The 16,098-nt window shown below is 42.0% G+C and overlaps 1 long non-coding RNA gene across 1 annotated transcript; it reads left to right on the top strand.

The window, feature by feature from the left end:
- Positions 1-261: 261 nt before the first annotated feature.
- Positions 262-2,520, top strand: LOC142963210 (uncharacterized). The gene is made up of 3 exons (XR_012957408.1): positions 262-351; positions 515-688; positions 2,154-2,520. It is a non-coding gene; the product is annotated as an uncharacterized LOC142963210 (long non-coding RNA).
- The last annotated feature ends 13,578 nt before the right edge of the window (positions 2,521-16,098 follow it).

The following is a 16,098-nucleotide window of genomic DNA, read 5'->3' as shown; positions in this document are numbered from 1 at the left end:
TGTAACCTCTCAACTCAAACAAAGGCTAAACAAAAGCACACTAAAGGAAAAGCACATCGACCACCCTATTATGGGTGAATATAATTAACAGGCACAGCCTCGTTTCCCTTGAAATCAGCTATTACTGTAATCACACCATGGTTGCAACATGAAACAGACCTCCCCCGCCTGGTAGAACTCAAATATCATCCGTCTTTTTGGCTGAGTCATTAGCCTAGATCTGGTGATAGCCGCACCCCCAAAACTGGCACGGACCTTCTCCTCACATATCAGGCGCCGCACCTCGAACCAGCCATGCTGCCAAAGAAGAACAAAACACAACACTGTATCAGCAATGACTAGACACGACAGGTCAGTCCAGACAATAGCTGTAGCAACACTGGCACAGTCATGTTTATATTTCAAGAACAAGTCAGTCCTTAAAAGGAAATCTTCTGACCCTGTGTGTGTGTGTGTGTGTGTGTGTGTGTGTGTGTGTGTGTGTTTGTGTGTGCGTGTGCGTCTGACCCATCAGTATAACGTTCCGGATGGTTGCTGAACATGACTGTCTGCTCACCTGCAGTGGCTGTGTAGGGACACGTGCATGGGGGAACACACACACACACACACACAATATAGAAAGCCAAAGGACATTGGCATGTGCACCGTATCCACATCCAAGAACAAGGATACAGTATACACTCATACGGTACGGTTCATTGGAAATGCACACTCTCATCCACACACATCCCAACACCTTCACTTAACATTCACTCACAGACCTTGGACACAAAGGTGCAGGAGAGGATCCAACGACTAATTTACAGTCAGTGTGCTTAGCAGTGGGTAACATTACTTTTCGGTATTGCGTGTTTATGACCTTGGGATCCAGCCATTATATTATTAAAGGGTGTGTGTGTGTGTGTGTGTGTGTGTGTGTGTGTGTGTGTGTGTGTGTGTGTGTGTGTGTGTGTGTGTGTGTGTGTGTGTGCGCGCTTTCATCTTATATACTAGTGGACATCACACAGCTCAACTTTTGTTGCGTTGAATACGTGCCATTTGTTGCATATTCAACACTTATGATGTAGGAACGTTTCTGCACACTAATACGTATTACTGCAGAACTGGATATTTCGTATAAACTATTTTATCCAGTATCCCTGGCATTAACAAGTGTGCTATTTAACTGGCTGAATAAACATTATCTTTGGCAATCCTCCCGTTGAACATACCAGTGCAGGTGCCTCTTCAAAACAAGCCTGTTCGCAAGGGCCGATTGCTTAGCCACCGGTGTTGCTGCTGGCAGCTTTCTGGAGAAACGGTTCATACAAACAGCTTCGCACTCAACACTTCGCTCCCTGGGGTCCTGAGCAATACACCTGCCATGACGACGTAGTTGAGTCCCCAATGCTAGAGTGTAGCCACCATTTGGGTGCAAAAGCTTACACAGACATCGATAGAGAGCGGGCTGTACCCAGCATGCTGTTTGGTAGTGTAATAGTTAATATTGTAGCGAACAACAGAGGGCAAACTGTATGCCGTTTGCCGTACATACATACATATATACATACATACATACATACATACATACATACATAGACTTCCTCCATTTTAGTTAGACAAAATTGCGAGTCAGTTCTGGTAGTTATGTGACACTTGGCATAAGTCTGAGGCTTTTGTTTGTTCCAAAGACATTCTGTTTCTTTTTGCTTCCCTCTGTGTGTGAAGTGGCTGTGTGGGTGTTTTTTTCGCAGCCCTATGGCTGGTTCCCTGCCAGTGACCGTACTTTGAACCAGCAGCAGCTGGGGCGTGAGCACAGCCAAAGATAGAAGGCTAGCTGAAGCAGAGAAGCACAGACCAGCCTCTCTCTCTCGCTCTCTCTCTCTCCCGCTCTCTCTGTTTGTTTCTGTCTGTCTCACACCCCTCACCCTTCCCTCCCTTCCTTCCTCTCTTCCTCTTCCCACGTCACTGAGCTCGCTCTACTAAAAGGAAAAAAGACAGCTCTTTTGCGCTCTCAGACCCACAGACAAGGGATGCCATCCTGCCAAAAACATTTCCTCTTGACCTAATTTCTAAGTATTGAACCGATATCCGTCCCAGACACTAATAAGTCAACAAATTGTCAATCATTTGACTTCTCTCTAAATCATCCATGTTGTGTTTTGTCTTTGCAGGAGTGACTCACTGGTTCCCCAGACACTCAGCTTATGGAAATGCTCTTATATTTCCAAAGAAATGTTCTTTTCAGCCGACAGGGTGGCTGGCCTCTTTATATAATGTTAATGTTGGAAATGTTTGGATATTCTCTGTGCCACCTCTTTTTCTTCGTTTCTTCCCTCCACCTCCTCTTTTTGTTTCTCTTGTGTTGCTTCGTTATTGAACTCTTGTGCCTCAACTGTTTTGTTGTTGGTTTTGTTGTTGTTGTTTTTTGTGTTATAAAGAAAAACCTTCCGAGAACAAACAGAAAAAAATGTAAAGCCAAAACTATTTGCTAACAATAGCATTCAACCTATAATAAAAGGTGTTATTATGTCATCTTTATACCTGTTTTTGCAGTTGTTGTTGTTGTTTTTCCAACGGAACCTTGTTCTAAAATTAGCTTTTGCCTCTACCCCAAATAAAATGGTCACTAATGCACTACAGATTTCCTCTTCCCCCACTCCCTTACATCTTGCTCACTCCCTGTTTTTTGCTTTAAATCCTGCTGAGTCAGCCACAGGGAGGCGTCGCAGCTATATGGCCTACAGCTGCATTTGCTATTATTTTTAAAGTGGAAGTAAAACGCACATTCTTTACCAATGATTGCTAATCTGAGATGTTACAGGCTTTCTGTTGAACTAATTATAGTCAGGCTATGCTGAAAGAATAGAGGTCCCGCCAGTGGATCAAAGCTCTTTTGATCCAAGTGATAAAGGATGGAAGTGGTGGATTGCTTTGATATTCACAGTTTTTTTGATCCCTTCTCTGTTATGAATCTGTAAGGCTCACTTTCAGTGGGAGCCTGCCAATTGTTTATTCTTCTCTTCAAAACTTGTGGAATCAGTTTACACCAGTCAAAGACCCCTTTTCCCAGAGACAGAAAACACAACACACAAACAGCTAAACTGTGTCTGCGGACACTCCTTTTCAAAAATTTGTTACGTTTTTAGGTTTTTTCATATTTTTGAATATAGACACTAATATGGGAATAAAGGTTCAGAAGACAAAAACAGATTTTTATGTCATGGATTTAGTTCTTAAAAGCTAGAAGAGCGACAGTGTCACGGTAGTTTCTCCAATCCTCATTCATCTTGTCAACTCAAACATGCACAGGACTGCATATGGATATACGTCAAGACATTTAAAATGCCAGCTATCTCAAAATATGGTTTCAATAAATATTCATAATTTTGCTGTTTCGCGTTTGAGGGCATTTGTAAAAATGAGTGTTTCATAACCCAATTCCATGTAAAATGTCTTTTCAGATGAATAGCGCGTTGTATGTGTGTGTATTATTTATCTGTAAAAGCATGTGCAGTATGTCTCCACATACACGATGTAGGGTTTTAGATATTTATATGCATGTTACATACTCTGCACATCGCCGTCGGGTTGTGGGACACTAGTGGCTGGCATTAATCCCAGGAAATCCATTTAGTGCATTTAGTGCTCTCTGCGGCATTAAATCAAATTTGACAGCTAATTCAAAGCAAAGAGGAAGGGCACTGCACCTCTATGTCGCGTATAAGTAAGGCTTCAGTACATTTCATTTACCACTTGATCAGCTGATTAACTGCACATATCGCTGGACAGCAAATTCAATTCAGACTTCCTTTTTTGGTCTTGCCTATATGATATTTGATTTGAATGAGTTTAGTTCAACTTAAAAAAAAAGAAATGCTTTGAGGTGAACTCTGGCTCATGTGTGAGCAAAATGAAAACACAGATGTATGAGGCTAACGTAAACACACAGTTGGTGAGAGGTAAAATAATTCAAACCATATGGCTTCCAACCGATACGTGTAGTGTTCTTCCCACACGAGCTAATTTTAGCACTCCTCGTTCTGTTTTTGCTCTCTGCGCTGAAGAGATGTGTAACTTTGTAATTTTCCTCGAGCAGAAAAACACATGTAGGTATTGCTTTCAGGGTGCGGGTGTGTCCTATCATGAGTGGCCCCTTCCTCTAAAATGAGGGAGTCACCCCGAGCAAAGGATGTGAGTTAATGTGTGTGTTCATGATTTGAAACGTCACTTATGCTGGAAAAAAAACACAGCACTGTTTATACATTGAAGCAGCCATTCATAACTTTGTTAATGGGATTGGGACTGGTCCAGCTCTTGTTTTGGCTGCTAGCAACCATCTGTCAAAGGCCATTTCACCTGGCATGCAGGTTGTCATGTCAAGCAGGACCTCTGGAACACTGGACTGGCTTCATAGAGAGTGGCGCTGGTCATCTTGTTAAATTAATCCATTGGTGGCTTTAATTAATCCTTTTATTCCTTTTTCAGACACCTGGATTTACAGGGTGTCAGGTTTGACCCACATTTTCGGTCATGGTTTGTCTCTTACACCCTGGCAGCTACAGTGGGCGACTTCAGTCCAAGCTGCCGACCTGGTGTAACATCTTAGTAGCAGTTAATCCTGGTGCCATATCATGAGACCCTTTAGGCTGACTCCTCTTTTGTCCAAATAGAGCACCAAAACCATCGTGCTTTGCATCGGTCTTTTTCCTTTTCCATATTGAAAAAGCACAAATATAGATGTCTGCCTACCGGCGCAATGATGGAAATTAGATCCCTAAAATAGAAGCACATGAATCTGAGAACTGGCTGACTCAGATAGTGGGGAAAAGTTGAGGTTGAGGCCAGGAAAGGGCCATATTGTAGAGGTGAGGTCATCACTGAAAAAAAAAAGAAAAAAAGAATGGGGCCCCCAACCCCCTTGGTACACTAATAATGGGTAACTCTTTCCCTCCCTAAAGGAAAACAAGCATTAACGGGGCTGTAGATGAGAATCATTGTAATGAGAAATAGAAAAGTGTGCCCATATGGATATTTTCCAGTATCAAATTTTAAGTTTCTTTTTTTATCAATATAAATGTATTTTTGCTAAAAGAGCCTTGCGTGACATAGTTTGAAAAGTAAACAAACATACGCTGGGAACACAGATTTATTTAGACTCGAAAGTCCAACACAGAGGTGAACTCCTCTGAGGAGCAGAGCAGCAAAGTTGACAGTTTATTAACTAACATTCCCTCAGCGTGTTTAAGCTGGCTGACTCTCCTTCAACCCCTCCACCTCCAGTGACCGTGAAATGGGTCATTTTGGTCGTGCTGGGTGGAGTAGGAGGGTGAATAGATGAATGAAACTCTTGTACCGCCACCTCTGCATCAAGAGCATCATTGACAACCAGTAGTGTTTGTGTTAACACCAAATATAGAAGCAAGTAAGCGACGTAATGTGCCCACTTTAGAAACTGATGTGTGAGCCTATGTGACGCCAGTGTGGTACGACATCTTTAACAGCCAATGATATTCTTTTCCTTATCCAATATGGCCAATGGGTGAAAGAAGGGAAGGGCTGTAGAGCGATGACATCACTGTGCTACTGTGTACTGTTTCAGCACTTTTTCACTGACACAGTCAATGGTTGAAGGAGGAACTTTGTCGCCTTAGTAACCCACTACATATCATGCAAAGTCAGTAAAAAAAAAAATCTGTTGATTGTGGTTATCTGAAAGTCACACCATGTTCCTGAAGTGCTGTTTCACTTCACTTCCGCTTTTCACAGCATTGTTTGTAACCATTGACTATCACCATAGAAACCACGAAAATACATTGCCAAGAACAGCAAACCAAATTAAAATACAAAATGATGCAATAGGGTGAAACAATCCAACTCTCCAGCTCTGTGTTCACACCAAAAGTGAAACAACTCCTCTCAAATCGAACGGATTCCATTGATATTCTAAGAAGCTTCTTGCTCAGTTGTTTGTGTCTCCTCGAGAAACAAGGGTCAGTTTCCACTTGACGTTTTACAGACCAGACAGACCTCGCAGGTTTAAGAGTGGAGGGGAGGGGGGCTGAGGAGGGTTTGAGGTGGAAAGGCTGTCTGGGTCTGGCTGTCTTCCTGACGGTGACTCAGACCTAGGGGGATTTCCCCATGTTGTTGTCCCCCCCCCCCTTTATGTTAATATTACCTTTGTCCTGTCATTCTTTAACCATTTTATCATTAGCCTGTTTCTATTTTTTCCCCCTCCAACCCTCTGCTGTGTCTCTCCCCTCTGCTTTCGCTCAGTGGTGGGAGCCAACGGGGCTTTGTCCTTAAAAGGCCTGGTGAGGGGTCTGGTTTCAATAGGTCCTGCTGTTGACAATCGCCGCTGGGCCCTGCCTCTCCCAGTGAGCTGGGCGGTAGGTGTTTCCCAACGCTCCCGCTGACAGACACAGAAGAAGGTAAACAGGAAGCTGTTTTTGGAGATGTTTGGTCTGTTAAAGCAGTCTGCAGGAAGGAGGAAGCTTGTTAAACACAAAGTTGTCTCGCTCAGCAGAATGGGCCTGTGACTTTCAACACAATGATTTCATCCTTGTTTTTCTTTCTGTGTTTCTCTTTGTAGCCCATTAGATTAGCATCAACACTTTTATTACAGTTTTACTGGTTCACATCAGCCACATACAATCAGCAGAATGTGTTCATACATGATGTGGCAGGAGAGACAATGCAGAATGTTGTGTTTAAGTTACCTAAAAGAAGACATTACTTGCTAATGCAGATTCACGTTAGTCTCATTTTCCATTTCGATTGTTTGTCATTTCAATGTCTAAGAGATCTCCCACATGTCCAGGAATTTCCACTCTGGATTTGTATGTATTTTTGTCCATTCTAGCTTTGCAAAGTTACATTATAGGTCATTTCATTAGGTGTTAAGGGGGAAAACTGGCCTCATAAATTCTGCCAGAATATCAACTCCAAGGCTGAAAGCCACTTGTGTGTAAGAGTTTGTCTATCTCTTGTCATCTCTGCTATATCTCTTTTACTTTCAGTTTACCTTGTTTGTGAAGCCTTAATAAAGTAATTGGAAATGAAAGCGATACTGACAATACAAAATGTTTTATCATAAAATCTCTAAATTAACTCTTGTTTCTCTTTAGATTGTGAGTGTGTAAATGAAGTGTGCTTTGAATAGTAATAGCTTTGAATTTGTTTTATTAATAAAGGTTGGAAACCTCTTTTACAAAAGAGACCTGACCAGGATGGCAGCATAAGAAGTTTCAGACAAGACAATAGCACATCAAGCACACAAATAAAACAATACTAAAAACAGGTAACTAGCTTATGACACGAAAAAATAACACGTTTTCAGGAATAACAAGGCCTCTCTAGGGACCTTTTTCTTAAGACCTGTCTCTGTTGAACCAGACACACGTGCATACCATGTAAGGAACATTGCCAGGCATCCCAGATATCTAAGTGTACAAGAGCCCCTGGGAAATGCCTGATTCTCCTTAATTATCTTTCATCTGTTCCCTCAAGGTAGCATGGCGAGCTAAAGAAAGGATGAAAGGAAATCCTAATATATTGTAATGAACAGGAAAGCCACACAGAGGATTTGACCTTCTTACATGGAGGGAAATGACAACAACCCCTCAGAGAGCTGATGATGGTAACATTCAGTTTGATGCATCCTCCAGTAGGATGACTCAAAGAGGAGTGGGGCATCCAAGAACATACTGTACTTGAGAAGCAAACAGGACGAGTGGGGGGGAAAAGAGGGCGGGGTATTGAGTTGAAGAGGAGTGGAGCTCTGGGAGTGAGATAAGTGTAAGAAGGAGAGTCCAGAGAATCTAGTCTCAGGATGCAGGACAGATATGATAAGAAGATGCTCCTGTTGCATTACACGGTAACAGAGCCTGTTTCTTGGAGGTCGTGTGTCTCCTGTTCTTTCTCAGAAACAATGGCGCCTTCTTACATTTGCAATGTAAACTCACGCCACCCTGGACAAACACAGTTACCACGGAGCAGCATGGCGCCGCTGTTGTTGGTATTGGTAACCAGGCATAAACAGAGAGCAGGGCGCAGGCTACGTGAGTCATACAGAGAGTGACTCGCCTACAGACAAGTTGTAGATAGACAGTACGAGATGATGCACTAATCTTTGTATTAGTGTCTGCATCACAATTTCTACCACGTTACCATAGTGACAAGCTGTAAATACATCTCGTGGTTGTTCGGAGATTCAGCGGTTTCTTTGAAGTATGACACGTGAGGACTATCTTACAGTAGGATTTCATTATGCAATGAACTATCTTGCCTAAATCTGTTAAGTTGCGTCTAACTTACAAATGACTAAATTACTGACAAATGGCAAACAATCCAATAGGTTTGAACAATATAAAATGTCCCTCAGTGCACAGGAACAGGCGCTTATGAAAGGCAAACAAGCATAACACAACTTGTAAATGTCATCCACCAATGAATAAATAGTTCCAGATGGCACTGACAACCCCGCTACAGGCATGGGCAGCAACCTGCACTGAGAATACTTAAAACAAAATTAGACGTGACCAGGAAACAGGCTCTTAAACACATAGGTCGACCTGTCACGCTATGTTACTACTGCTGCAACTCTGCATCCACAACACTTCAAAACATGCTGCTTAGCTGTGCTACGATGTGTTTAGTTTTCCTCCGGGAGTCTGACTGCGTAGTCACACCTATTACACTGGTGCACGCACAGCCTCACGCCGTACTACAGTGTGTCCATGTTATCTGTTACACCGTGGCAGCTCATTGCCGTGTTTGTAGGCTGCAGTCTGCTCAGGTTGGCCACGATGTCGGGCAATGTGCTCGCTTACATCAGCTGTTGTACTGTGACAAAAAGAACTCACGTTGTGTGGTAAACCACGACTGGAAAGAAATGTTTCATTTTGTCTCGCAGACCACAGAAAAATATAATGTTGTGGAACTTATAGTTACACAACATTCTATCTGCTGCATGCATGTTTGTAAGGCCATTCAAATATTGGAACTGTCTTTTTACTTTGATATGTCTCGGCATGGTGTGTTACTGCCATACACCACACAACATTGCATTAAATGTGTCAATCCTCACATCTGAATGGTGAAAAAAAACAAAGAGAAAGTTTTCTGTTGGCGTGATCTGCCTCAGCGGCTGCAGGCTATAAGGCGAGCTGCTGCTCTGCTTGTTTGGTTGTCATTACATAATTACCCATCCGTTCCTCCGAAACTAAAGCGACTGACACTGCAGCCTCTTTCATGAACCCTGTATTTTTCTCAAGCCAGCCACAGTAATCCTGTTGTGTGTTTAGTGCTAGACATTACCCGTGTGTGTTTACATTCCCATCTGTTTTGCAGTCAGACACGCCACACACAGGCAAAGACCTGCTCAAGGCCATGCACTTTGACAAGTGTGTCTGTTGCATAACTAATGGAATGCCAAACGGCAGTCACACATATTCATGCTCATCTTAGTGCAGCAGGTGTATTTTGTTTGGCTGCGAAAATGCCTTTCTGCACCATTTCATGTCGGTTGTCTGTTCACATTAGCTAACAAAAGGTGATGTGAAACGTTGTGAAAGGTGATACACGACTAGAGAAAAAAACAGCATAATGCTGCGCTGACTTATCCTTATCAGGAGTACACACATACACACGGACAGCATGAAGGGCAACTGATAAAAAGAGAGATATGTCCTTAATTACTTTTGATACGTACCTTAGCCTTTGGTCTTGGAGAGATTTTTATATAAAATGTATTATTCTAAAAAAACTGTCTTTTTTCCTTTTACTCCAGTTGAATTCACACATACACTTTGACCACTTACTCGGTAGTCTGGGCATTATTGTGAATGTTTGGGTGTCTGGGTAACTTTGGAGCCACTGCATTATGTCAGCTGAGAGACCTGAAGCGCCATGTTACTAATAGCATGTGGGTCAATCCCATACATCGTTAAGGTGCTGACAGCAACTCACTAAACCATAATTCAGTCATGCATATGGTTACGGTAATTAATCATTTGCCTTATGACTGCCCTACTTTGCTTGGTGATGAACCCACTTTGCATGCAGATAATATTACTGGAGCATGAATAAGTGAGTGAACTGAATGGTGATGCTTAGTAATTGCGTGGCGGTTTGTAAATTCAACTAGCGTATTAATGCGAGCAATCACACCGAATGCTCTCTGCATCACCAGCTGTGGCTTTGCTCTCGTCGAGACAGTCTGTTATTGTTTGCGTGTGTGTTCAAACAAATACACCTGCATGTTTGTCTATTTTTGGGTGTCTAGTTTTCTCCTTGTGTTTGTTTCTCCTTGTGTTTGCATACATATGTCTGTGTGCCTGTATGAGCTTTAAATATCGTTTGTTTTATGGGATCGTTGTTATGTTAGAATTCATTGTATGTGTGTGAGTTACATCAGGCATGTGCTCCATTAAACTAAGCTGGACTAGTCAAGCAGTAACTGTATTCGTGTTCATGTCTGTGTACAGATAATATTGGAGGAATCGTCAAGTCGATACAATGTCATGCTTTAACGTGGTTCATGAAATGGGTCTTTGCTCGACAATTAGTTTCATGTCAGACGACATACTATACTGCACTGTATAACGACGTATGTGACATTTTGAGTGGGTGCACTGTATGTGCCAAGAAGCACCCAGTAACCCAACACTAGATATGACAGACGCTCTTGTTTTGAATTCAGAAATGAGCTCATTGCTCTTCCTGATCGGTAATAGGCCGCCATGCTCCTATCTGTAGAGCAGATTGTCCCAGGAGAGCACTTGAAGAGGATCTGTGGTTTACTCCACTCTGTGCATCTGACTGCACTTACAAGGAGAGGGGCTGAAGCCAAATAAAGCCTAGTTGTTGATGAAACACACCCATTGACAAGACAAATTCTCCTGGGATGAACACATGTATCAGTGTTCCTTTCCTTCATCCACACCTAGTTTCAGTGTGTGACAAACTCATTCCTGGGGTGGGCTATTTTAAGAATAATGACTAACAGATATGAGTCCTCATTTCCTTTCATTTCTCTCATCGCCGACTGTGTTTGTGTGTCTAAGCTTGCTTTGTTTCTCCATGGTAACCGTGGTAGAGGGAAACCCATAATCAACAGAAAAAAATCGGACTCGCAAATTCTTCCACTGCTCTCTACAGCAAACCAGCAGTGTCCCATAATAGAGGCTATTGAGCCTCGTGGTCTGAAGCGTATAGTGGGAAGGAACCAAGTGGAGGCGTTGAGCTCTTGTATTCAACAGTGACATGATTTAATCAAACACTTTTTCCCAGGCCTTGAACAGAGGGAGGGATAAAAAGAGAGGGAAGTGGGTCACACCCTGGTCAGCAGTGGAAATCCAACTCGGCACAGATGTGTGTCACCAGGAGTCCTGGCACGGCTTCTTTCAGTAGAAAAGCTGGACAAAGTTGAGACACACTCGGTGCCTGGTGGCTATTGTCCAAAGTGTGTCGGTAAGGCCTGTGCTGGTGAGTAATTCCACTTAGGCTCATTGAAACAAGCAGATGGATTATCTCAATTAACGCAAGGAACATAAAATAAATAAAACCTGGTGTGATGGGCAGTGGACTTCATCTGCTTTAACCCAGCAGTAAGACCAGGCTGATGTGTGCAGCTGTCTAAATAGCCAGTGAAGCCTTGAAGCAGTCAGGGAGGGCAATTTCCCTCTGTGTGCCACTGCAGGGGAATCTACAAAGCTGCGTCGTGCATGGGAAAAAGAGACAGTACACAGTACATAAATGTAGCAGCCTTTTTGCTTGTAGAAGCCTCCATGGAATCTCTTGTGGCGTGACCGTAAACCCCCCAAATAACAATTTACAGACAACGTGACTTATGGTGGTTACACTTGCTGCTATTTCACCACCTGATGGATAGGTGTACTGGAATGGAACAATAACATGCATAGGGTGCATTAGTGAGCTTTACTTTTGTTTTACACAAACTTCAAAAAAATAAATACTTATTACTGTAAACTGCAACAGAAAACAATAATTACGATGCAGATTTGCCATATTTGTATAAACATAACTGTCAGTAATTGACGCTTCACTCCATAAAAAGGTGAGATATTAAAACTTTAGAAATAGTGAATGAGCTAAACTGGATCGGGTTGCTTCATAAAAAGATGAAAGACTGACAGGTTGTTTAATAACATGACTCTGCAGTTCCCAATTTACTGTAAGGGCGTCACATTACATGATTTTTCAATTTCAAACAATTAACCCGTCACTGTTGTTTTGGGCCACCAACATGCAAAACACAAGTGAGCTTTAAAATTAACCTATAGTATTTTCTAAATTACAGATCATTGCCTTTCTTAATAGAACATTTTTCACCGCTAGATCAACACACCAAACCCCTGAAGGAACCGCTGGGCGCTCCCCTCCGCAGAGAATTATGGGACTTCCCTCAGCGCCAGGCCACCAGATGTTATGAATAGACGTGTGTCGACGAAACTCTTTGCTGTGGGGAACGATGGCACACAGCACATTATATGTTGTTTTCAAAGGGTTTTGTTTGAAAAAATGTGAACCAAAAATAACATGCTGTCCAGCTGCTGCTTACGTGTGAAAAGATCAGCAGAGCCACAGGGACAAGGTGTCTTCTGTCTTTCTTTACTGTGTAGTTGTTGATTCATTCTCCCTACTCCGACTCCTGAAACCCCCTGAAGGGAGGAGAAGAGAGAGCACAGCAAGACCTCTACATTTTCTATTGTTTATATTTGGGTTTTAGTCGTATTAGTTTAAGAGTCAGAAGGTCTGAAGTTTGCAACCCTACCGTAATGAGAACTTCAAGCTAAAGTGTTACCTGAGGTCATTTAAATACACTAGATGCAGATGTTTTAGCCTGGAAATGTGTCCATTATAAAGAGATGTCAAAATGTCTGCTGAGATGTCTGTTTTTTTTTGTTTTTTGACGATTACAGCAAAGCAGAATACATTTGTGATTACAATAGCAATGTAATCTCCAAGCTTATCCAGACCTATCCGGATCTGGCAGTCATCTTTGTGCCATGCAGGTTAAACTTATGCACAGCTGGTGGTGATGCAAGTTGTTCCTTCAATGGCTGCAGACCAAAGGCTGAACACTTAAACCCCAACACCACCAGCCTCTGACAAACACCCCACTAGTATGGGAACCAATTGAATTGTTCATTTGACTAATCCTTTCAGCTTCAGGGTTAGAAATAGAAGCTATTACATCATCAAACAAGGTAATACTAGGCACTGAGTATACCTGCTAAAACTGTCAGAAAGGGAAATACCTACCAGTATGTCATCTATTACATTTTAAATATTAGTTACTTACCTATACTGACATGAGCCGTGAACTTTAAGAAAAGCTTGTTTAGTCTTTCTGCTCATGCTGGTTTTCTGAAGGGGGACTTTAATTCCCTGACCTGCCCGACCCTTTAAGGAGTGCACTTACCCTAAAATGTATTTGTGGTTAATTGTTCCTGCTGTAATGTTCCAAAGAAGTGAATGTTTACTTGTTTCTCAACTTCCCTAAATAAAAAACGTTTTGCTCATGCCTCTTAAGAGGATTAATTTGATCAACATCTTTTGTCAAACTACTTTTGACTACCAACTGGCTCCAAATGATAGGAGATTGATGCCACCTGGGTTAAAATGGCACTTATTCTAGCAGTCCTCCGTGATTGGCCAGACAGCAGGTGACAGGGTATAAGAGGTCATGGAAGACAGCAAACTGGTTGGTCTGTGGCTCAATCCCAATGTCCACACTCTCACAGACTTTGAAGTGCATTCCACAAAGTCCTTGAGGGCCTAGTACTGTCCCACCGTCAAATTGTCGAGTGTGAGGGCTCTCTCACACACCGTTTGAGAACTTTATGCACACTTCCCGTAAGTCTGCATTTCTGCAGACTTTGCCTCAGGGAATTACCCACGAATCATGGTGTTGTGATATCAAACACGGGTAACCGGGGGAAGGCCCGAGGCATAAAATAAAAGAGGATAGCCTGACGTATGAAATCAGAAGAATGCATAGGCTATATTACACACCTTGTTTATTTATGAACTATTTCTTTTAATATTGATTATTGAATGTGAAAGTAGATTATATGACGAATTAGCCTACCTCTCCTCTGGTAAGGCAAGTACACAACATGTTTATGTGATATGTCGCAAAGTATTTTAGTCCCTGGTGGTTCAGGGTTTAAGCCTTTAGGGGGTACATTGGGATTGGGCCTGTGTTTTTCACTCTCTAGGAAGATAGAGGAAGGCCAGTCTTTTGTGTATCTGAAGAGTTATTTTCATTAATTGTCTGCACAGGATCCTAAGTGCTAAACCTAATGAAATGGTCTGTTTCTCCTTTTTGTGGCCGCTCTGAATACATTTAATTTTTCTGGATAACCAATGTATGTCTCTGGTCCATTCTTCCCACTCACACTACCAGCCGTCCTCAAGTACAACAGTGTCGAAAGCAAACGCTTCACTTGTTCAATTTGTTGCTTTTTTGTTTGTTTATTTATCTGAGACAAAGCTACATTTCACACATAGCCAGCCAGTGACTCATCCTCAATGACGCAATGACGCTTATCAGGCAGCACTCAGTGCCTCACAATGATGCAGTCGTAGCCACGATGAACAAGCGGCTCCATTGTTGTGTTTTGAAGGCAATCATACGTGGGTGAAGGCCATTTTCAACAAAGATGACATTCTCTGTCTGTGCACACTATGAACACATTTGGTCTGTAGCGTGGCAACTTTTGAATCAAATCCCATTAGCATCTTCGACGTAGGTCACGGAGAGGAGTTTTCATGAAGATTGTTTTTCACCGCAGCAGACGTGGATTCTGCATCTCAATTTAGATTTAGCAATTAGTTACATGGTGGCTTCTAAAAGAGCTGTAAAGTTGATGAGAAATAACACTTTCACCACAGCTCAGACTTACACACAGACCTTTTACTGTGCACGTGTTGTATTTAGGATCCATTAAAAAAAGCTTTCTGCCAGTTCAGCAGCAGTTTTCATTGACTAGCTTTATAGCTATATAAATGGGATGCATTTCGGTGTGTTCAAGACTTTGAAACTTTGAGGTTGTTTGAGTTAAATCCAAAAGGCATGGCGTAATCTTTTAATGTCTGTTGTGTTTCTTTTCACAACCATTAAAATCATTTAAATGGAGATATAAAACTCCTCATGCATTCTATACCAAATTAAACCTCAATGTCTCCCTCTGACATTCGTTATGCATATAAACTGAGTCAATTAACTGAAGGAGTCTTCAGGACATGCTTTTAAATGTGTAATATTTACAACAGGTGTTTGTTTTAAAACAGAGTATCCTTCTTCAAGTAAAACCAACAGAGTACAGATGAGTGTAGATCAAATAAATCATTAGTACTCATATATGTACTTATGTATGCATGTGTTTGTGTGTGTACACGCTTGTGAAGGGTGAACTCTAAGTGCTACACAGGACTCTTAAGCACCCTGGGAAAGTTATTTACAAATGAACTTCTTTGCAGAGATAAGCACAGTTGAGCAACTTACACAGGGTCTTAGAAAGAGGTAAACTTTGCTCTGATCCGCTTTCAAGTTTTGGATCAGATCATGCACAGAAGCACAGGATAGTGGGGAATGAACTCCTAGGTGCCAGCATGTATTTACTGGTCCCCCGACACCAGTGCAACTCAAATCCACATCAGCTTCTTAACATCCAATGAAATAGTCAAAATGTTTGCTTAATGGAAATTAACTTTATTGAGAAATGATTGTCTGAATGTGTGATCGGGATGACTGAAAGTCAACACAAAGCATCATTTGTAGCAGCAATATACAGCATGAGTACCCATATCCCATATGTATGTATTGTATTGACAGAAAAGGTGGCTGAAGGGTGGACAGAAAAAGGGGGGTATATGGAATACCCAGTGAGTTTGATGATACAGTCATGATATGTTAAGCTTTCTGTCATCAGTCAGGAGTCAAGACTGAGTGAACACTTAATGTGTTTTCACATATTTAAGTGTGGCGGGACAAAAGAGAAACTGACCTCTGCTCTGGTAAATGAATGATTAAAACCAGAGAAATGGGGCCAATAACTAATGCTGGGACACTGGAGGAAGACAAAAAGA

The sequence above is a fragment of the Anarhichas minor genome, unplaced genomic scaffold (assembly GCF_050575085.1).
Source record: "Anarhichas minor isolate MPS153535 unplaced genomic scaffold, ASM5057508v1 ptg000028l, whole genome shotgun sequence".
In the NCBI taxonomy this organism is placed as follows: domain Eukaryota; kingdom Metazoa; phylum Chordata; class Actinopteri; order Perciformes; family Anarhichadidae; genus Anarhichas; species Anarhichas minor.
Note: the sequence above shows the minus strand (reverse complement) of the source record. Positions and strands in the feature narration are given on the sequence as shown.